Source organism: Mustelus asterias, chromosome 21 (genome assembly GCF_964213995.1).
Source record: "Mustelus asterias chromosome 21, sMusAst1.hap1.1, whole genome shotgun sequence".
In the NCBI taxonomy this organism is placed as follows: domain Eukaryota; kingdom Metazoa; phylum Chordata; class Chondrichthyes; order Carcharhiniformes; family Triakidae; genus Mustelus; species Mustelus asterias.
Window position 1 is genome coordinate 27,347,719 of NC_135821.1, and position 22,727 is coordinate 27,370,445.

A 22,727-nucleotide genomic window follows, 5' to 3' on the forward strand; every position below is an offset into this window, starting at 1 on the left:
TGACCGCATCCGATCCAATCCAATCCAATGGAAGTAAAGGCATCCAATCCACCCCATTTCCAATCCAATCCAGTCCAATCGAATCCAATCCAAATAACCGCATCCAATCCAATCCAATCCAATCCAAGTACCGGCATCCAATCCAATCCAATCCAATCGAATCCAAGTAACGGCATCCAATCCAATCCAATCCAATCCAATGATATCCAATCCAATCCAAGTAACGGCATCCAATCCAATCCAATCCAATCCAAGTAACGGCGTCCAATCCAATCCAATCCAATCCAAGTAACGGCATCCAATCGAATCCAATCCAATTCAATCCAAGTAACGGCATCCATACCAATCCAATCCAATCCAATCCAAGTAACGGCATCCAATCCAATCCAATCCTATCCAATCCAATCCAAGTAACGGCATCCAATCCCATCCAATCCAATCCAAGTAACGGAATCCAATCCAATCCAATCGAATCCAATCATAAACAACTCCAAGTAACGGCATTCAATGCAATCCAATCCAATCCAATCCAAGTACCGGCATCCAACCCAATCCAATCCAATTCTAGTAACGGCATCCAATCCAATCCAATCGAATCCACGTAACGGCATCGAATCCAATCCAATCCAATGATATCCAATCCAATCCAAGTAACGGCATCCAATCCAATCCAATCCAATCCAAGTAACGGCATCCAATCCAATCCAATCCAATCCAATCCAAGTAACGGCATCCAATCGAATCCAATCCAATTCAATCCAAGTAACGGCATCCAAACCAATCCAATCCAATCCAATCCAAGTAACGCCATCCAATCCAATCCAATCCTATCCAATCCAATCCAAGTAACGGCATCCAATCCAATCCAATCCAATCCAATCCAATCCATTCCAAGTAACGGCATCCAATCCAATCCAATCGAATCCAATCATAAACCACTCCAAGTAACGTCATCCAATCCAATCCAATCCTATCCAAGTACCGGCATCCAACCCAATCCAATCCAATCCAAGTCACGGCATCCTATCCAATCCAATCCAATCCAATCCATTCCAATCCAAGTAACGGCATCCAATCCAATCCAATGCAATCCAATCTAATCCAATCCAAGTAACGGCATGCAATCCAATCCAATCCAATCGAAGTAACCGCAACCAAATCAATCCAATCCAATCCAATCCAAGTACCGGCATCCAACCCAATCCAATCCAATCCAATCCAAGTAACGGCATCAAATCTAATACAATCAAATCCAATCCAATCCAATCCAAGTACCGGCATCCAATCCAATCCAATCCAAGTAACGGCATCCAATCGAATCCAATCCAATCCAAGTAACGGCATCCAATCCAATCCAATCCAATCCAAGTAACGGCATCCAATCCTATCCAATCGAATCCAATCATATCCACTCCAAGTAACGGCATCCAATCCAATCCAATCCAATCCAATCCAAGTACCGGCATCCAACCCAATCCAATCCAATCCAATCCAAGTAACGGCATCCTATCCGATCCAATCCAATCTAATCGAATCCATTCCAATCCAAGTAACGGCATCCAATCCAATCCAATGCAATCCAATCTAATCCAATCCAAGTAACGGCATCCAATCCAATCCAATCCAATCCAATCCAAGTAACCGCCACCAAATCAATCCAATCCAATCCAATCCAAGTAACGGCTTCCAATCCAATCCAATTCAATCCAATCCAAGTAACGGCATCCAATCCAATCCAATCCAATCCAATGCAATCCAAACCAATCCAATCCAAGTGACGGCATCCAATCGAATCCAATCCAATCCAATCCAAGTATCGGCATCCAATCCAATCCAATCCAATCCAATCCAATCCAACCCAAGTAACGGCTTCCAATCCAATCCAATTCAATCCAATCCAAGTAACGGCATCCAATCCAATCCAATCCAATCCAAGTAACGGCATCCATTCCAATCCAATCCAATCCAAGTAACGGCATCCAATCGAATACAATCCAATCCAATCCAAGTAACGGCATCCAACCCAATCCAATCCAATCCAATCCAAGCATCCAATCCAAGCCAATCCAATCCAATCCAAGTGACCGCATCCGATCCAATCCAATCCAATGCAAGTAAAGGCATCCAATCCACCCCATTTCCAATCCAATCCAGTCCAATCGAATCCAATCCAAATAACCGCATCCAATCCAATTCAATCCAATCCAAGTACCGGCATCCAATCCAATCCAATCCAATCGAATCCAAGTAACGGCATCCAATCCAATCCAATGATATCCAATCCAATCCAAGTAACGGCATCCAATCCAATCCAATCCAATCCAAGTAACGGCGTCCAATCCAATCCAATCCAATCCAAGTAACGGCATCCAATCGAATCCAATCCAATTCAATCCAAGTAACGGCATCCATACCAATCCAATCCAATCCAATCCAAGTAACGGCATCCAATCCAATCCAATCCTATCCAATCCAATCCAAGTAACGGCATCCAATCCCATCCAATCCAATCCAAGTAACGGAATCCAATCCAATCCAATCGAATCCAATCATAAACAACTCCAAGTAACGGCATTCAATGCAATCCAATCCAATCCAATCCAAGTACCGGCATCCAACCCAATCCAATCCAATTCTAGTAACGGCATCCAATCCAATCCAATCGAATCCACGTAACCGCATCCAATCCAATCCAATCCAATGATATCCAATCCAATCCAAGTAACGGCATCCAATCCAATCCAATCCAATCCAAGTAACGGCATCCAATCCAATCCAATCCAATCCAATCCAAGTAACGGCATCCAATCGAATCCAATCCAATTCAATCCAAGTAACGGCATCCAACCCAATCCAATCCAATCCAATCCAAGTAACGCCATCCAATCCAATCCAATCCTATCCAATCCAATCCAAGTAACGGCATCCAATCCAATCCAATCCAATCCAATCCAATCCAATCCAATCCAATCCATTCCAAGTAACGGCATCCAATCCAATCCAATCGAATCCAATCATAAACCACTCCAAGTAACGGCATCCAATCCAATCCAATCCTATCCAAGTACCGGCATCCAACCCAATCCAATCCAATCCAAGTCACGGCATCCTATCCAATCCAATCCAATCCAATCCATTCCAATCCAAGTAACGGCATCCAATCCAATCCAATGCAATCCAATCTAATCCAATCCAAGTAACGGCATGCAATCCAATCCAATCCAATCGAAGTAACCGCAACCAAATCAATCCAATCCAATCCAATCCAAGTACCGGCATCCAACCCAATCCAATCCAATCCAATCCAAGTAACGGCATCCAATCTAATACAATCAAATCCAATCCAATCCAATCCAAGTACCGGCATCCAATCCAATCCAATCCAAGTAACGGCATCCAATCGAATCCAATCCAATCCAATCCAAGTAACGGCATCCAATCCAATCCAATCCAATCCAAGTAACGGCATCCAATCCTATCCAATCGAATCCAATTATATCCACTCCAAGTAACGGCATCCAATCCAATCCAATCCAATCCAAGTACCGGCATCCAACCCAATCCAATCCAATCCAATCCAAGTAACGGCATCCTATCCGATCCAATCCAATCCAATCGAATCCATTCCAATCCAAGTAACGGCATCCAATCCAATCCAATGCAATCCAATCTAATCCAATCCAAGTAACGGCATCCAATCCAATCCAATCCAAGTAACCGCAACCAAATCAATCCAATCCAATCCAATCCAATTAACGGCTTCCAATCCAATCCAATTCAATCCAATCCAAGTAACGGCATCCAATCCAATCCAATCCAATCCAATGCAATCCAATCCAATCCAATCCAAGTGACGGCATCCAATCGAATCTAATCCAATCCAATCCAAGTATCGGCATCCAATCCAATCCAATCCAATCCAATCCAATCCAAGTAACGGCATCCAATCCAATCCAATTCAATCCAAGTAACGGCATCCAAATCAATCCAATCCAATCCAATCCAAGTACCGGCATCCAATCCAATCCAATCCAATCGAATCCAAGTAACGGCATCCAATCCAATCCAATCCAATCCAATGATATCCAATCCAATCCAAGTAACGGCATCCAACCCAATCCAATCCAATCCAATCCAAGTAACGGCATCCAATCCAATCTAATCCAATCCAATCCAAGTAACGGCATCCAATCCAATCCAATCCAATCCAAGTAACGGCATCCAATCCTATCCAATCGAATCCACTCATATCCACTCCAAGTAACGGCATCCAATCCAATCCAATCCAATCCAATCCACGTACCGGCATCCAACCCAATCCAATCCAAACCAATCCAAGTAACGGCATCCTATCCGATCCAATCCAATCGAATCGAATCCATTCCAATCCAAGTAACGGCATCCAATCCAATCCAATGCAATCCAATCCAATCCAATCCAAGTAACCGCCACCAAATCAATCCAATCCAATCCAATCCAAGTAACGGCTTCCAATCCAATCCAATTCAATCCAATCCAAGTAACGGCATCCAATCCAATCCAATCCAATCCAATGCAATCCAAACCAATCCAATCCAAGTGACGGCATCCAATCGAATCGAATCCAATCCAATCCAAGTATCGGCATCCAATCCAATCCAATCCAATCCAATCCAATCCAATCCAAGTAACGGCTTCCAATCCAATCCAATTCAATCCAATCCAAGTAACGGCATCCAATCCAATCCAATCCAATCCAAGTAACGGCATCCATTCCAATCCAATCCAATCCAAGTAACGGCATCCAATCGAATACAATCCAATCCAATCCAAGTAACGGCATCCAACCCAATCGAATCCAATCCAATCCAAGCATCCAATCCAAGCCAATCCAATCCAATCCAAGTGACCGCATCCGATCCAATCCAATCCAATGCAAGTAAAGGCATCCAATCCACCCCATTTCCAATCCAATCCAGTCCAATCGAATCCAATCCAAATAACCGCATCCAATCCAATCCAATCCAATCCAAGTACCGGCATCCAATCCAATCCAATCCAATCGAATCCAAGTAACGGCATCCAATCCAATCCAATCCAATCCAATGATATCCAATCCAATCCAAGTAACGGCATCCAATCCAATCCAATCCAATCCAAGTAACGGCGTCCAATCCAATCCAATCCAATCCAAGTAACGGCATCCAATCGAATCCAATCCAATTCAATCCAAGTAACGGCATCCATACCAATCCAATCCAATCCAATCCAAGTAACGGCATCCAATCCAATCCAATCCTATCCAATCCAATCCAAGTAACGGCATCCAATCCCATCCAATCCAATCCAAGTAACGGAATCCAATCCAATCCAATCGAATCCAATCATAAACAACTCCAAGTAACGGCATTCAATGCAATCCAATCCAATCCAATCCAAGTACCGGCATCCAACCCAATCCAATCCAATTCTAGTAACGGCATCCAATCCAATCCAATCGAATCCACGTAACGGCATCCAATCCAATCCAATCCAATGATATCCAATCCAATCCAAGTAACGGCATCCAATCCAATCCAATCCAATTCAATCCAAGTAACGGCATCCAACCCAATCCAATCCAATCCAATCCAAGTAACGCCATCCAATCCAATCCAATCCTATCCAATCCAATCCAAGTAACGGCATCCAATCCAATCCAATCCAATCCAATCCAATCCAATCCATTCCAAGTAACGGCATCCAATCCAATCCAATCGAATCCAATCATAAACCACTCCAAGTAACGTCATCCAATCCAATCCAATCCTATCCAAGTACCGGCATCCAACCCAATCCAATCCAATCCAAGTCACGGCATCCTATCCAATCCAATCCAATCCAATCCATTCCAATCCAAGTAACGGCATCCAATCCAATCCAATGCAATCCAATCTAATCCAATCCAAGTAACGACATGCAATCCAATCCAATCCAATCGAAGTAACCGCAACCAAATCAATCCAATCCAATCCAATCCAAGTACCGGCATCCAACCCAATCCAATCCAATCCAATCCAAGTAACGGCATCCAATCTAATACAATCAAATCCAATCCAATCCAATCCAAGTACCGGCATCCAATCCAATCCAATCCAAGTAACGGCATCCAATCGAATCCAATCCAATCCAAGTAACGGCATCCAATCCAATCCAATCCAATCCAAGTAACGGCATCCAATCCTATCCAATCGAATCCAATCATATCCACTCCAAGTAACGGCATCCAATCCAATCCAATCCAATCCAAGTACCGGCATCCAACCCAATCCAATCCAATCCAATCCAAGTAACGGCATCCTATCCGATCCAATCCAATCCAATCGAATCCATTCCAATCCAAGTAACGGCATCCAATCCAATCCAATGCAATCCAATCTAATCCAATCCAAGTAACGGCATCCAATCCAATCCAATCCAAGTAACCGCAACCAAATCAATCCAATCCAATCCAATCCAATTAACGGCTTCCAATCCAATCCAATTCAATCCAATCCAAGTAACGGCATCCAATCCAATCCAATCCAATCCAATGCAATCCAATCCAATCCAATCCAAGTGACGGCATCCAATCGAATCGAATCCAATCCAATCCAAGTATCGGCATCCAATCCAATCCAATCCAATCCAATCCAATCCAATCCAATCCAAGTAACGGCATCCAATCCAATCCAATTCAATCCAAGTAACGGCATCCAAATCAATCCAATCCAATCCAATCCAAGTAACGGCTTCCAATCCAATCCAATTCAATCCAATCCAAGTAACGGCATCCAATCCAATCCAATCCAATCCAAGTAACGGCATCCAATCCAATCCAATCCAATCCAAGTAACGGCATCCAATCGAATACAATCCAATCCAATCCAAGTAACGGCATCCAACCCAATCCAATCCAATCCAATCCAAGCATCCAATCCAAGCCAATCCAATCCAATCCAAGTGACCGCATCCGATCCAATCCAATCCAATGCAAGTAAAGGCATCCAATCCACCCCATTTCCAATCCAATCCAGTCCAATCGAATCCAATCCAAATAACCGCATCCAATCCAATCCAATCCAATCCAAGTACCGGCATCCAATCCAATCCAAACCAATCGAATCCAAGTAACGGCATCCAATCCAATCCAATCCAATCCAATGATATCCAATCCAATCCAAGTAACGGCATCCAACCCAATCCAATCCAATCCAATCCAAGTAACGGCATCCAATCCAATCTAATCCAATCCAATCCAAGTAACGGCATCCAATCCAATCCAATCCAATCCAAGTAACGGCATCCAATCCTATCCAATCGAATCCAATCATATCCACTCCAAGTAACGGCATCCAATCCAATCCAATCCAATCCAAGTACCGGCATCCAACCCAATCCAATCCAATCCAATCCAAGTAACGGCATCCTATCCGATCCAATCCAATCTAATCGAATCCATTCCAATCCAAGTAACGGCATCCAATCCAATCCAATGCAATCCAATCTAATCCAATCCAAGTAACGGCATCCAATCCAATCCAATCCAATCCAATCCAAGTAACCGCCACCAAATCAATCCAATCCAATCCAATCCAAGTAACGGCTTCCAATCCAATCCAATTCAATCCAATCCAAGTAACGGCATCCAATCCAATCCAATCCAATCAAATGCAATCCAAACCAATCCAATCCAAGTGACGGCATCCAATCGAATCGAATCCAATCCAATCCAAGTATCGGCATCCAATCCAATCCAATCCAATCCAATCCAATCCAACCCAAGTAACGGCTTCCAATACAATCCAATTCAATCCAATCCAAGTAACGGCATCCAATCCAATCCAATCCAATCCAAGTAACGGCATCCATTCCAATCCAATCCAATCCAAGTAACGGCATCCAATCGAATACAATCCAATCCAATCCAAGTAACGGCATCCAACCCAATCCAATCCAATCCAATCCAAGCATCCAATCCAAGCCAATCCAATCCAATCCAAGTGACCGCATCCGATCCAATCCAATCCAATGCAAGTAAAGGCATCCAATCCACCCCATTTCCAATCCAATCCAGTCCAATCGAATCCAATCCAAATAACCGCATCCAATCCAATCCAATCCAATCCAAGTACCGGCATCCAATCCAATCCAATCCAATCGAATCCAAGTAACGGCATCCAATCCAATCCAATGATATCCAATCCAATCCAAGTAACGGCATCCAATCCAATCCAATCCAATCCAAGTAACGGCGTCCAATCCAATCCAATCCAATCCAAGTAACGGCATCCAATCGAATCCAATCCAATTCAATCCAAGTAACGGCATCCATACCAATCCAATCCAATCCAATCCAAGTAACGGCATCCAATCCAATCCTATCCAATCCAATCCAAGTAACGGCATCCAATCCCATCCAATCCAATCCAAGTAACGGAATCCAATCGAATCCAATCGAATCCAATCATAAACAACTCCAAGTAACGGCATTCAATGCAATCCAATCCAATCCAATCCAAGTACCGGCATCCAACCCAATCCAATCCAATTCTAGTAACGGCATCCAATCCAATCCAATCGAATCCACGTAACGGCATCCAATCCAATCCAATCCAATGATATCCAATCCAATCCAAGTAACGGCATCCAATCCAATCCAATCCAATCCAAGTAACGGCATCCAATCCAATCCAATCCAATCCAATCCAAGTAACGGCATCCAATCGAATCCAATCCAATTCAATCCAAGTAACGGCATCCAACCCAATCCAATCCAATCCAATCCAAGTAACGCCATCCAATCCAATCCAATCCTATCCAATCCAATCCAAGTAACGGCATCCAATCCAATCCAATCCAATCCAATCCAATCCAATCCAATCCATTCCAAGTAACGGCATCCAATCCAATCCAATCGAATCCAATCATAAACCACTCCAAGTAACGGCATCCAATCCAATCCAATCCTATCCAAGTACCGGCATCCAACCCAATCCAATCCAATCCAAGTCACGGCATCCTATCCAATCCAATCCAATCCAATCCATTCCAATCCAAGTAACGGCATCCAATCCAATACAATGCAATCCAATCTAATCCAATCCAAGTAACGGCATGCAATCCAATCCAATCCAATCGAAGTAACCGCAACCAAATCAATCCAATCCAATCCAATCCAAGTACCGGCATCCAACCCAATCCAATCCAATCCAATCCAAGTAACGGCATCCAATCTAATACAATCAAATCCAATCCAATCCAATCCAAGTTCCGGCATCCAATCCAATCCAATCCAAGTAACGGCATCCAATCGAATCCAATCCAATCCAATCCAAGTAACGGCATCCAATCCAATCCAATCCAATCCAAGTAACGGCATCCAATCCTATCCAATCGAATCCAATTATATCCACTCCAAGTAACGGCATCCAATCCAATCCAATCCAATCCAAGTAACGGCATCCAATCCAATCCAATCCAATCCAAGTAACGGCATCCAATCGAATACAATCCAATCCAATCCAAGTACCGGCATCCAACCCACTCCAATCCAATCCAATCCAAGTAACGGCATCCTATCCGATCCAATCCAATCCAATCCAATCCATTCCAATCCAAGGAACGGCATCCAATCCAATCCAATGCAATCCAATCTAATCCAATCCAAGTAACGGCATCCAATCCAATCCAATCCAAGTAACCGCAACCAAATCAATCCAATCCAATCCAATCCAATTAACGGCTTCCAATCCAATCCAATTCAATCCAATCCAAGTAACGGCATCCAATCCAATCCAATCCAATCCAATGCAATCCAATCCAATCCAATCCAAGTGACGGCATCCAATCGAATCTAATCCAATCCAATCCAAGTATCGGCATCCAATCCAATCCAATCCAATCCAATCCAATCCAATCCAATCCAATCCAAGTAACGGCATCCAATCCAATCCAATTCAATCCAAGTAACGGCATCCAAATCAATCCAATCCAATACAAGTAACGGCTTCCAATCCAATCCAATTTAATCCAATCCAAGTAACGGCATCCAATCCAATCCAATCCAATCCAAGTAACGGCATCCAATCCAATCCAATCCAATCCAAGTAACGGCATCCAATCGAATACAATCCAATCCAATCCAAGTAACGGCATCCAACCCAATCCAATCCAATCCAATCCAAGCATCCAATCCAAGCCAATCCAATCCAATCCAAGTGACCGCATCCGATCCAATCCAATCCAATGCAAGTAAAGGCATCCAATACACCCCATTTCCAATCCAATCCAGTCCAATCGAATCCAATCCAAATAACCGCATCCAATCCAATCCAATCCAATCCAATCCAAGTACCGGCATCCAATCCAATCCAATCCAATCGAATCCAAGTAACGGCATCCAATCCAATCCAATCCAATCCAATGATATCCAATCCAATCCAAGTAACGGCATCCAACCCAATCCAATCCAATCCAATCCAAGTAACGGCATCCAATCCAATCTAATCCAATCCAATCCAAGTAACGGCATCCAATCCAATCCAATCCAATCCAAGTAACGGCATCCAATCCTATCCAATCGAATCCAATCATATCCACTCCAAATAACGGCATCCAATCCAATCCAATCCAATCCAATCCAAGTACCGGCATCCAACCCAATCCAATCCAATCCAATCCAAGTAACGGCATCCTATCCGATCCAATCCAATCTAATCGAATCCATTCCAATCCAAGTAACGGCATCCAATCCAATCCAATGCAATCCAATCTGATCCAATCCAAGTAACGGCATCCAATCCAATCCAATCCAAGTAACCGCCACCAAATCAATCCAATCCAATCCAATCCAAGTAACGGCTTCCAATCCAATCCAATTCAATCCAATCCAAGTAACGGCATCCAATCCAATCCAATCCAATCCAATGCAATCCAATCTATTCCAATCCAAGTGACGGCATCCAATTGAATCGAATCCAATCCAATCCAAGTATCGGCATCCAATCCAATCCAATCCAATCCAATCCAATCCAATCCAAGTAACGGCTTCCAATCCAATCCAATTCAATCCAATCCAAGTAACGGCATCCAATCCAATCCAATCCAAGTAACGGCATCCATTCCAATGCAATCCAATCCAAGTAACGGCATCCAATCGAATACAATCCAATCCAATCCAAGTAACGGCATCCAACCCAATCCAATCCAATCCAATTCAAGCATCCAATCCAAGCCAATCCAATCCAATCCAAGTGACCGCATCCGATCCAATCCAATCCAATGCAAGTAAAGGCATCCAATCCACCCCATTTCCAATCCAATCCAGTCCAATCGAATCCAATCCAAATAACCGCATCCAATCCAATCCAATCCAATCCAAGTACCGGCATCCAATCCAATCCAATCCAATCGAATCCAAGTAACGGCATCCAATCCAATCCAATCCAATCCAATGATATCCAATCCAATCCAAGTAACGGCATCCAATCCAATCCAATCCAATCCAAGTAACGGCGTCCAATCCAATCCAATCCAATCCAAGTAACGGCATCCAATCGAATCCAATCCAATTCAATCCAAGTAACGGCATCCAATCCAATCCAATCCTATCCAATCCAATCCAAGTAACGGCATCCAATCCCATCCAATCCAATCCAAGTAACGGAATCCAATCCAATCCAATCGAATCCAATCATAAACCACTCCAAGTAACGGCATTCAATGCAATCCAATCCAATCCAATCCAAGTACCGGCATCCAACCCAATCCAATCCAATTCTAGTAACGGCATCCAATCCAATCGAATCCACGTAACGGCATCCAATCCAATCCAATGCAATCCAATCCAATCCAATCCAAGTAACGGCATCCAATCCAATCCAATCCAGGTAACGGCATCCAATCCAATCCAATCCAATCCAATCCAAGTAACGGCATCCAATCCAATCCACGTAACGGCATCCATTCCAATCCAATCCAAGTAACGGCATCCAATCTAATCCAATCCAATTCAAGTAACGGCATCCAATCCAATCCAATCCAATCCAAGTAACGGCATCCAATCCAATCCATTCCAATCCAATCCAAGTAACGGCATCCAATCCAATCCAATCCAATCCAATGCAATCCAATCCAATCCAATCCAAGTAACGGCATCCAATCCAATCCACGTAACGGCATCCATTCCAATCGAATCCAAGTAACGGCATCCAATCTAATCCAATCCAATTCAAGTAACGGCATCCAATCCAATCCAATCCAATCCAATGCAATACAATCCAATCCAATCCAATGATATCCAATCCAATTCAAGTTACGGCATCCAATCCAATCCAATCCAATCCAAGTAACGGCATCCAATCCAATCCAATCCAATCCAAGTAACGGCATCCAATCTAATCCAATCCAATCCAATCCAAGTAACGGCATTCAATCCAATCCAATCCAATCCAATTAACGGAATCCAATCCAATCCAATCCAAGTAACGGCACCCAATCCAATCCAATCCAACCCAGGTAACGGCATCCAATCCAATCCAATCCAAGTAACGGCATCCAATCGAATCCAATCCAATCCAATCCAAGGAACGGCATCCAATCCAATCCAATCCAATCCAATGCAATCCAATCCAATCCAATCCAAGTAACGGCATCCAATCCAATCCAATCCACGTAACGGCATCGATTCCAATCCAATCCAAGTAACGGCATCCAATCTAATCCAATCCAATTCAAGTAACGGCATCCAATCCAATCCAATCCAATCCAATCCAATGCAATGCAATCCAATCCAAGTAACGGCATCCAATCCAATCCAATCCAATCCAATGCAATCCAATCCAATCCAAGTAACGGCATCCAATCCAATCCAATCCAATCCAATGCAATGCAATCCAATCCAATCCAAGTAACGGCATCAAATCCAATCCAATCCAAGTAACGGCATCCAATACAATCCAATCCAAGTAACGGCATCCAATCCAATCCAATCCAAGTAACGGCATCCAATCGAATCCAATCCAATCCAATCCAAGTAAGGGCATCCAACCCAATCCAATCCAATACAATCCAAGCACCGGCATCCAACCCAATCCAATACAATCCAATCCAAGTAACGGCATCCAATTTAATCCAATCAAATCCAATCCAATCCAATCCAAGTAACGGCATCCAATCCAATCCAATCCAAGTAACGGCATCCAATCCAATCCAATCCAATCCAATCCAAGTAACGGCATCCAATCCAATCCAATCCAATCCAAGTAACGGCACCCAATCCAATCCAATCCAACCCAAGTAACGGCATCCAATCCAATCCAATCCAATCCAATCCAAGTAACGGCATCCAATCCAATCCAATCCAATCCAATGCAATCCAATCCAATCCAATCCAATCCAAGTAACGGCATCCAATCCAATCCAATCCACGTAACGGCATCCATTCCAATCCAATCCAAGTAACGGCATCCAATCCAATCCAATCCAATGCAATCCAATCCAATCCAATCCAAGTAACGGCATCCAATCCAATCCAATCCAGGTAACGGCATCCAATCCAATCCAATCCAAGTAACGGCATCCAATCCAATCCAATCCAATCCAATGCAATCCAATCCAATCCAATCCAAGTAACGGCATCCAATCCAATCCACGTAACGGCATCCATTCCAATCCAATCCAAGTAACGGCATCCAATCTAATCCAATCCAATTCAAGTAACGGCATCCAATCCAATCCAATCCAATCCAAGTAACGGCATCCAATCCAATCCATTCCAATCCAATCCAAGTAACGGCATCCAATCCAATCCAATCCAATCCAATGCAATCCAATCCAATCCAATCCAAGTAACGGCATCCAATCCAATCCACGTAACGGCATCCATTCCAATCGAATCCAAGTAACGGCATCCAATCTAATCCAATCCAATTCAAGTAACGGCATCCAATCCAATCCAATCCAATCCAATGCAATACAATCCAATCCAATCCAATGATATCCAATCCAATTCAAGTTACGGCATCCAATCCAATCCAATCCAATCCAATCCAAGTAACGGCATCCAATCCAATCCAATCCAATCCAAGTAACGGCATCCAATCTAATCCAATCCAATCCAATCCAAGTAACGGCATTCAATCCAATCCAATCCAATCCAAGTAACGGAATCCAATCCAATCCAATCCAAGTAACGGCACCCAATCCAATCCAATCCAACCCAGGTAACGGCATCCAATCCAATCCAATCCAAGTAACGGCATCCAATCGAATCCAATCCAATCCAATCCAAGGAACGGCATCCAATCCAATCCAATCCAATCCAATGCAATCCAATCCAATCCAATCCAAGTAACGGCATCCAATCCAATCCAATCCACGTAACGGCATCGATTCCAATCCAATCCAAGTAACGGCATCCAATCTAATCCAATCCAATTCAAGTAACGGCATCCAATCCAATCCAATCCAGTCCAATCCAATGCAATGCAATCCAATCCAAGTAACGGCATCCAATCCAATCCAATCCAATCCAATGCAATCCAATCCAATCCAAGTAACGGCATCCAATCCAATCCAATCCAATCCAATCCAATGCAATGCAATCCAATCCAATCCAAGTAACGGCATCAAATCCAATCCAATCCAAGTAACGGCATCCAATACAATCCAATCCAAGTAACGGCATCCAATCCAATCCAATCCAAGTAACGGCATCCAATCGAATCCAATCCAATCCAATCCAAGTAAGGGCATCCAACCCAATCCAATCCAATCCAATCCAAGCACCGGCATCCAACCCAATCCAATACAATCCAATCCAAGTAACGGCATCCAATTTAATCCAATCAAATCCAATCCAATCCAATCCAAGTAACGGCATCCAATCCAATCCAATCCAAGTAACGGCATCCAATCCAATCCAATCCAATCCAATCCAAGTAACGGCATCCAATCCAATCCAATCCAATCCAAGTAACGGCACCCAATCCAATCCAATCCAACCCAAGTAACGGCATCCAATCCAATCCAATCCAATCCAATCCAAGTAACGGCATCCAATCCAATCCAATCCAATCCAATGCAATCCAATCCAATCCAATCCAAGTAACGGCATCCAATCCAATCCAATCCACGTAACGGCATCCATTCCAATCCAATCCAAGTAACGGCATCCAATCCAATCCAATCCAATGCAATCCAATCCAATCCAATTCAAGTAACGGCATCCAATCCAATCCAATCCAAGTAACGGCATCCAATCCAATCCAATCCAATCCAATCCAAGTAACGGCATCCAATCCAATCCAATCCAATGCAATCCAATCCAATCCAATCCAAGTAACGGCATCCAATCCAATCCAATCCACGTAACGGCATCCATTCCAATCGAATCCATGTAACGGCATCCAATCTAATCCAATCCAATTCAAGTAACGGCATCCAATCCAATTCAATCCAATCCAATGCAATACAATCCAATCCAATCCAATGATATCCAATCCAATTCAAGTTTCGGCATCCAATCCAATCCAATCCAATCCAAGTAACGGCATCCAATCCAATCCAATCCAAGTAACGGCATCCAATCTAATCCAATCCAATCCAATCCAATCCAAGTAACGGCATCCAGTCCAATCCAATCCACGTAACGGCATCCATTCCAATCCAATCCAAGTAACGGCATCCAATCTAATCCAATCCAATTCAAGTAACGGCATCCAATCCAATCCAATCCAATCCAATGCAATCCAATCCAATCCAAGTAACGGCATCCAATCCAATCCAATCCAATGCAATCCAATCCAATCCAAGTAACGGCATCCAATCCAATCCAATCCAATGCAATGCAATCCAATCCAATCCAAGTAACGATATCCAATACAATCCAATCCAAGTAAAAGCATCCAATCCAATCCAATCCAAGTAACGGCATCCAATCCAATCCAATACAAGTAACGGCATCCAATCGAATCCAATCCAATCCGATCCAAGTAAGGGCATCCAACCCAATCCAATCCAATCCAATTCAAGTACCGGCATCCAACCCAATCCAATCCAATCCAATCCAAGTAACGGCATCCAATCCAATCCAATCCAAGTAACGGCATCCAATCGAATCCAATCCATTTCAATCCAAGTAACGGCATCCAACCCAATCCAATCCAATCCAATCCAAGTAACGGCATCCAATCCAATCTAATCCAATCCAATCCAAGTAACGGCATCCATTCCAATCCATTCCAAGTAACGGCATCCAATCCAATCCAATCGAATCCAATCATATCCACTCCAAGTAACGGCATCCAATCCAATCAAATCCAATCCAATCCAAGTACCGGCATCCAACACAATCCAATCCAATCCAATCCAAGTAACGGCATCCAATCCAATCCAATCCAATCCAAGTAACGCATCCAATCCAAACCAATCCAATCCAATGCAATCCAATCCAATCCAATCCAAGTAACGGCATCCATCCAATCCAATCCACGTAACGGCATCCAATCTAATCCAATCCAATTCAAGTAACGGCATCCAATCCAATCCAATCCAATCCAATGCAATCCAATCCAATCCAAGTAACGGCATCCAATCCAATCCAATCCAAGTAACGGCATCCAAACCAATCCAATCCAAGGAACGGCATCCAATCCAATCCAATCCAATGCAATCCAATCCAATCCAAACCAAGTAACGGCATTCAATCCAATCCAATCCAAGTAACGGCATCCAATCCAATCCAATCCAAGTAACGGCATCCAATACAATCCAATCCAAGTAACGGCATCCAATCGAATCCAAGCCAATCCAATCCAAGTAACGGCATCCAACCCAATCCAATCCAATCCAATCCAAGTACCGGCATCCAACCCAATCCAATCCAATCCAATCCAAGTAACGGCATCCAATCTAATCCAATCAAATCCAATCCAATCCAATCCAAGTAACGGCATCCAATCCAATCCAATCCAAGTAACGGCATCCAATCCAATCCAATCCAATTCAATCCAAGTAACGGCATCCAACCCAATACAATCCAATCCAATCCAAGTTACGGCATCCAATCCAATCAAATCCAATCCAATCCAAGTAACGGCATCCAATCCAATCCAATCCAATCCCATTAACGGCATCCAATCCAATCCAATCGAATCCAATCATATCCACTCCAGGTAACGGCATCCAATCCAATCCAATCCAATCCAAGTACCGGCATCCAACCCAATCCAATCCAATCCAATCCAAGTAACGGCATCCTATCCGATCCAATCCAATCCAATGCAATCCAATCCAATCCAAGTAACGGCATCCAATCCACGTAACGGCATCCATTCCAATCCAATCCAAGTAACGGCATCCAATCTAATGCAATCCAATTCAAGTAACGGCATCCAATCCAATCCAATCCAATCCAAGTAACGGCATCCAATCCAATCCAATCCAATCCAATCCAAGTAACGGCATCCAATCCAATCCAATCCAATCCAATCCAATCCAATCCAATCCAAGTAACGGCATCCAATCCAATCCAATTCAATCCAAGTAACGGCATCCAAATCAATCCAATCCAATCCAAGTAACGGCTTCCAATCCAATCCAATTTAATCCAATCCAAGTAACGGCATCCAATCGAATCCAATCCAATCCAAGTAACGGCATCCAATCCAATCCAATCCAATCCAAGTAACGGCATCCAATCGAATACAATCCAATCCAATCCAAGTAACGGCATCCAACCCAATCCAATCCAATCTAATCCAAGCATCCAATCCAAGCCAATCCAATCCAATCCAAGTGACCGCATCCGATCCAATCCAATCCAATGCAAGTAAAGGCATCCAATACACCCCATTTCCAATCCAATCCAGTCCAATCGAATCCAATCCAAATAACCGCATCCAATCCAATCCAATCCAATCCAAGTACCGGCATCCAATCCACTCCAATCCAATCGAATCCAAGTAACGGCATCCAATCCAATCCAATCCAATCCAATGATATCCAATCCAATCCAAGTAACGGCATCCAACCCAATCCAATCCAATCCAATCCAAGTAACGGCATCCAATCCAATCTAATCCAATCCAATCCAAGTAACGGCATCCAATCCAATCCAATCCAATCCAAGTAACGGCATCCAATCCTATCCAATCGAATCCAATCATATCCACTCCAAGTAACGGCATCCAATCCAATCCAATCCAATCCAATCCAAGTACCGGCATCCAACCCAATCCAATCCAATCCAATCCAAGTAACGGCATCCTATCCGATCCAATCCAATCTAATCGAATCCATTCCAATCCAAGTAACGGCATCCAATCCAATCCAATGCAATCCAATCTAATCCAATCCAAGTAACGGCATCCAATCCAATCCAATCCAAGTAACCGCCACCAAATCAATCCAATCCAATCCAATCCAAGTAACGGCTTCCAATACAATCCAATTCAATCCAATCCAAGTAACGGCATCCAATCCAATCCAATCCAATCCAATGCAATCCAATCCAATCCAATCCAAGTGATGGCATCCAATCGAATCGAATCCAATCCAATCCAAGTATCGGCATCCAATCCAATCCAATCCAATCCAATCCAATCCAATCCAAGTAACGGCTTCCAATCCAATCCAATTCAATCCAATCCAAGTAACGGCATCCAATCCAATCCAATCCAAGTAACGGCATCCATTCCAATCCAATCCAATCCAAGTAACGGCATCCAATCGAATACAATCCAATCCAATCCAAGTAACGGCATCCAACCCAATCCAATCCAATCCAATCCAAGCATCCAATCCAAGCCAATCCAATCCAATCCAAGTGACCGCATCCGATCCAATCCAATCCAATGCAATGTAAAGGCATCCAATCCACCCCATTTCCAATCCAATCCAGTCCAATCGAATCCAATCCAAATAACCGCATCCAATCCAATCCAATCCAATCCAAGTACCGGCATCCAATCCAATCCAATCCAATCGAATCCAAGTAACGGCATCCAATCCAATCCAATCCAATCCAATGATATCCAATCCAATCCAAGTAACGGCATCCAATCCAATCCAATCCAAGTAACGGCATCCATTCCAATCCAATCCAATCCAAGTAACGGCATCCAATCGAATACAATCCAATCCAATCCAAGTAACGGCATCCAACCCAATCCAATCCAATCCAATCCAAGCATCCAATCCAAGCCAATCCAATCCAATCCAAGTGACCGCATCCGATCCAATCCAATCCAATGCAATGTAAAGGCATCCAATCCACCCCATTTCCAATCCAATCCAGTCCAATCGAATCCAATCCAAATAACCGCATCCAATCCAATCCAATCCAATCCAAGTACCGGCATCCAATCCAATCCAATCCAATCGAATCCAAGTAACGGCATCCAATCCAATCCAATCCAATCCAATGATATCCAATCCAATCCAAGTAACGGCATCCAATCCAATCCAATCCAATCCAAGTAACGGCGTCCAATCCAATCCAATCCAATCCAAGTAACGGCATCCAATCGAATCCAATCCAATTCAATCCAAGTAACGGCATCCATACCAATCCAATCCAATCCAATCCAAGTAACGGCATCCAATCCAGTCCAATCCTATCCAATCCAATCCAAGTAACGGCATCCAATCCCATCCAATCCAATCCAAGTAACGGAATCCAATCCAATCCAATCGAATCCAATCATAAACCACTCCAAGTAACGGCATTCAATGCAATCCAATCCAATCCAATCCAAGTACCGGCATCCAACCCAATCCAATCCAATTCTAGTAACGGCATCCAATCAAATTCAATCGAATCCACGTAACGGCATCCAATCCAATCCAATGCAATCCAATCCAATCCAATCCAAGTAACGGCATCCAATCCAATCCAATCCAGGTAACGGCATCCAATCCAATCCAATCCAATCCAAGTAACGGCATCCAATCCAATCCAATCCAATCCAATGCAATCCAATCCAATCCAATCCAAGTAACGGCATCCAATCCAATCCACGTAACGGCATCCATTCCAATCCAATCCAAGTAACGGCATCCAATCTAATCCAATCCAATTCAAGTAACGGCATCCAATCCAATCCAATCCAATCCAAGTAACGGCATCCAATCCAATCCATTCCAATCCAATCCAAGTAACGGCATCCAATCCAATTCAATCCAATCCAATGCAATCCAATCCAATCCAATCCAAGTAACGGCATCCAATCCAATCCACGTAACGGCATCCATTCCAATCGAATCCAAGTAACGGCATCCAATCTAATCCAATCCAATTCAAGTAACGGCATCCAATCCAATCCAATCCAATCCAATGCAATACAATCCAATCCAATCCAATGATATCCAATCCAATTCAAGTTACGGCATCCAATCCAATCCAATCCAATCCAAGTAACGGCATCCAATCCAATCCAATCCAATCCAAGTAACGGCATCCAATCTAATCCAATCCAATCCAATCCAAGTAACGGCATTCAATCCAATCCAATCCAATCCAAGTAACGGAATCCAATCCAATCCAATCCAATCCAAGTAACGGCACCCAATCCAATCCAATCCAACCCAGGTAACGGCATCCAATCCAATCCAATCCAAGTAACGGCATCCAATCGAATCCAATCCAATCCAATCCAAGGAACGGCATCCAATCCAATCCAATCCAATCCAATGCAATCCAATCCAATCCAATCCAAGTAACGGCATCCAATCCAATCCAATCCACGTAACGGCATCGATTCCAATCCAATCCAAGTAACGGCATCCAATCTAATCCAATCCAATTCAAGTAACGGCATCCAATCCAATCCAATCCAATCCAATCCAATGCAATGCAATCCAATCCAAGTAACGGCATCCAATCCAATCCAATCCAATCCAATCCAATGCAATCCAATCCAATCCAAGTAACGGCATCCAATCCAATCCAATCCAATCCAATGCAATGCAATCCAATCCAATCCAAGTAACGGCATCAAATCCAATCCAATCCAAGTAACGGCATCCAATACAATCCAATCCAAGTAACGGCATCCAATCCAATCCAATCCAAGTAACGGCATCCAATCGAATCCAATCCAATCCAATCCAAGTAAGGGCATCCAACCCAATCCAATCCAATCCAATCCAAGCACCGGCATCCAACCCAATCCAATACAATCCAATCCAAGTAACGGCATCCAATTTAATCCAATCAAATCCAATCCAATCCAATCCAAGTAACGGCATCCAATCAAATCCAATCCAAGTAACGGCATCCAATCCAATCCAATCCAATCCAATCCAAGTAACGGCATCCAATCCAATCCAATCCAATCCAAGTAACGGCACCCAATCCAATCCAATCCAACCCAAGTAACGGCATCCAATCCAATCCAATCCAATCCAATCCAAGTAACGGCATCCAATCCAATCCAATCCAATCCAATGCAATCCAATCCAATCCAATCCAATCCAAGTAACGGCATCCAATCCAATCCAATCCACGTTACGGCATCCATTCCAATCCAATCCAAGTAACGGCATCCAATCCAATCCAATCCAATGCAATCCAATCCAATCCAATCCACGTAACGGCATCCAATCCAATCCAATCCAAGTAACGGCATCCAATCCAATCCAATCCAATCCAAGTAACGGCATCCAATCCAATCCAATCCAATCCAATGCAATCCAATCCAATCCAATCCAAGTAACGGCATCCAATCCAATCCAATCCACGTAACGGCATCCATTCCAATCCAATCCAAGTAACGGCATCCAATCTAATCCAATCCAATTCAAGTAACGGCATCAAATCCAATCCAATCCAATCCAAGTAACGGCATCCAATCCAATCCAATCCAATCCAATCCAAGTAACGGCATCCAATCCAATCCAATCCAATCCAATGCAATCAAATCCAATCCAATCCAAGTAACGGCATCCAATCCAATCCAATCCACGTAACGGCATCCATTCCAATCGAATCCAAGTAACGGCATCCAATCTAATCCAATCCAATTCAAGTAACGGCATCCAATCCAATCCAATCCAATCCAATCCAATCCAATGCAATACAATCCAATCCAATCCAATGATATCCAATCCAATTCAAGTTTCGGCATCCAATCCAATCCAATCCAATCCAAGTAACGGCATCCAATCCAATCCAATCCAAGTAACGGCATCCAATCTAATCCAATCCAATCCAATCCAATCCAAGTAACGGCATCCAGTCCAATCCAATCCACGTCACGGCATCCATTCCAATCAAATCCAAGTAACGGCATCCAATCCAATCCAATCCAATCCAATGCAATCCAATCCAATCCAATCCAAGTAACGGCATCCAATCCAATCCAATCCACGTAACGGCATCCATTCCAATCCAATCCAAGTAACGGCATCCAATCTAATCCAATCCAATTCAAGTAACGGCATCAAATCCAATCCAATCCAATCCAAGTAACGGCATCCAATCCAATCCAATCCAATCCAATCCAAGTAACGGCATCCAATCCAATCCAATCCAATCCAATGCAATCAAATCCAATCCAATCCAAGTAACGGCATCCAATCCAATCCAATCCACGTAACGGCATCCATTCCAATCGAATCCAAGTAACGGCATCCAATCTAATCCAATCCAATTCAAGTAACGGCATCCAATCCAATCCAATCCAATCCAATCCAATCCAATGCAATACAATCCAATCCAATCCAAT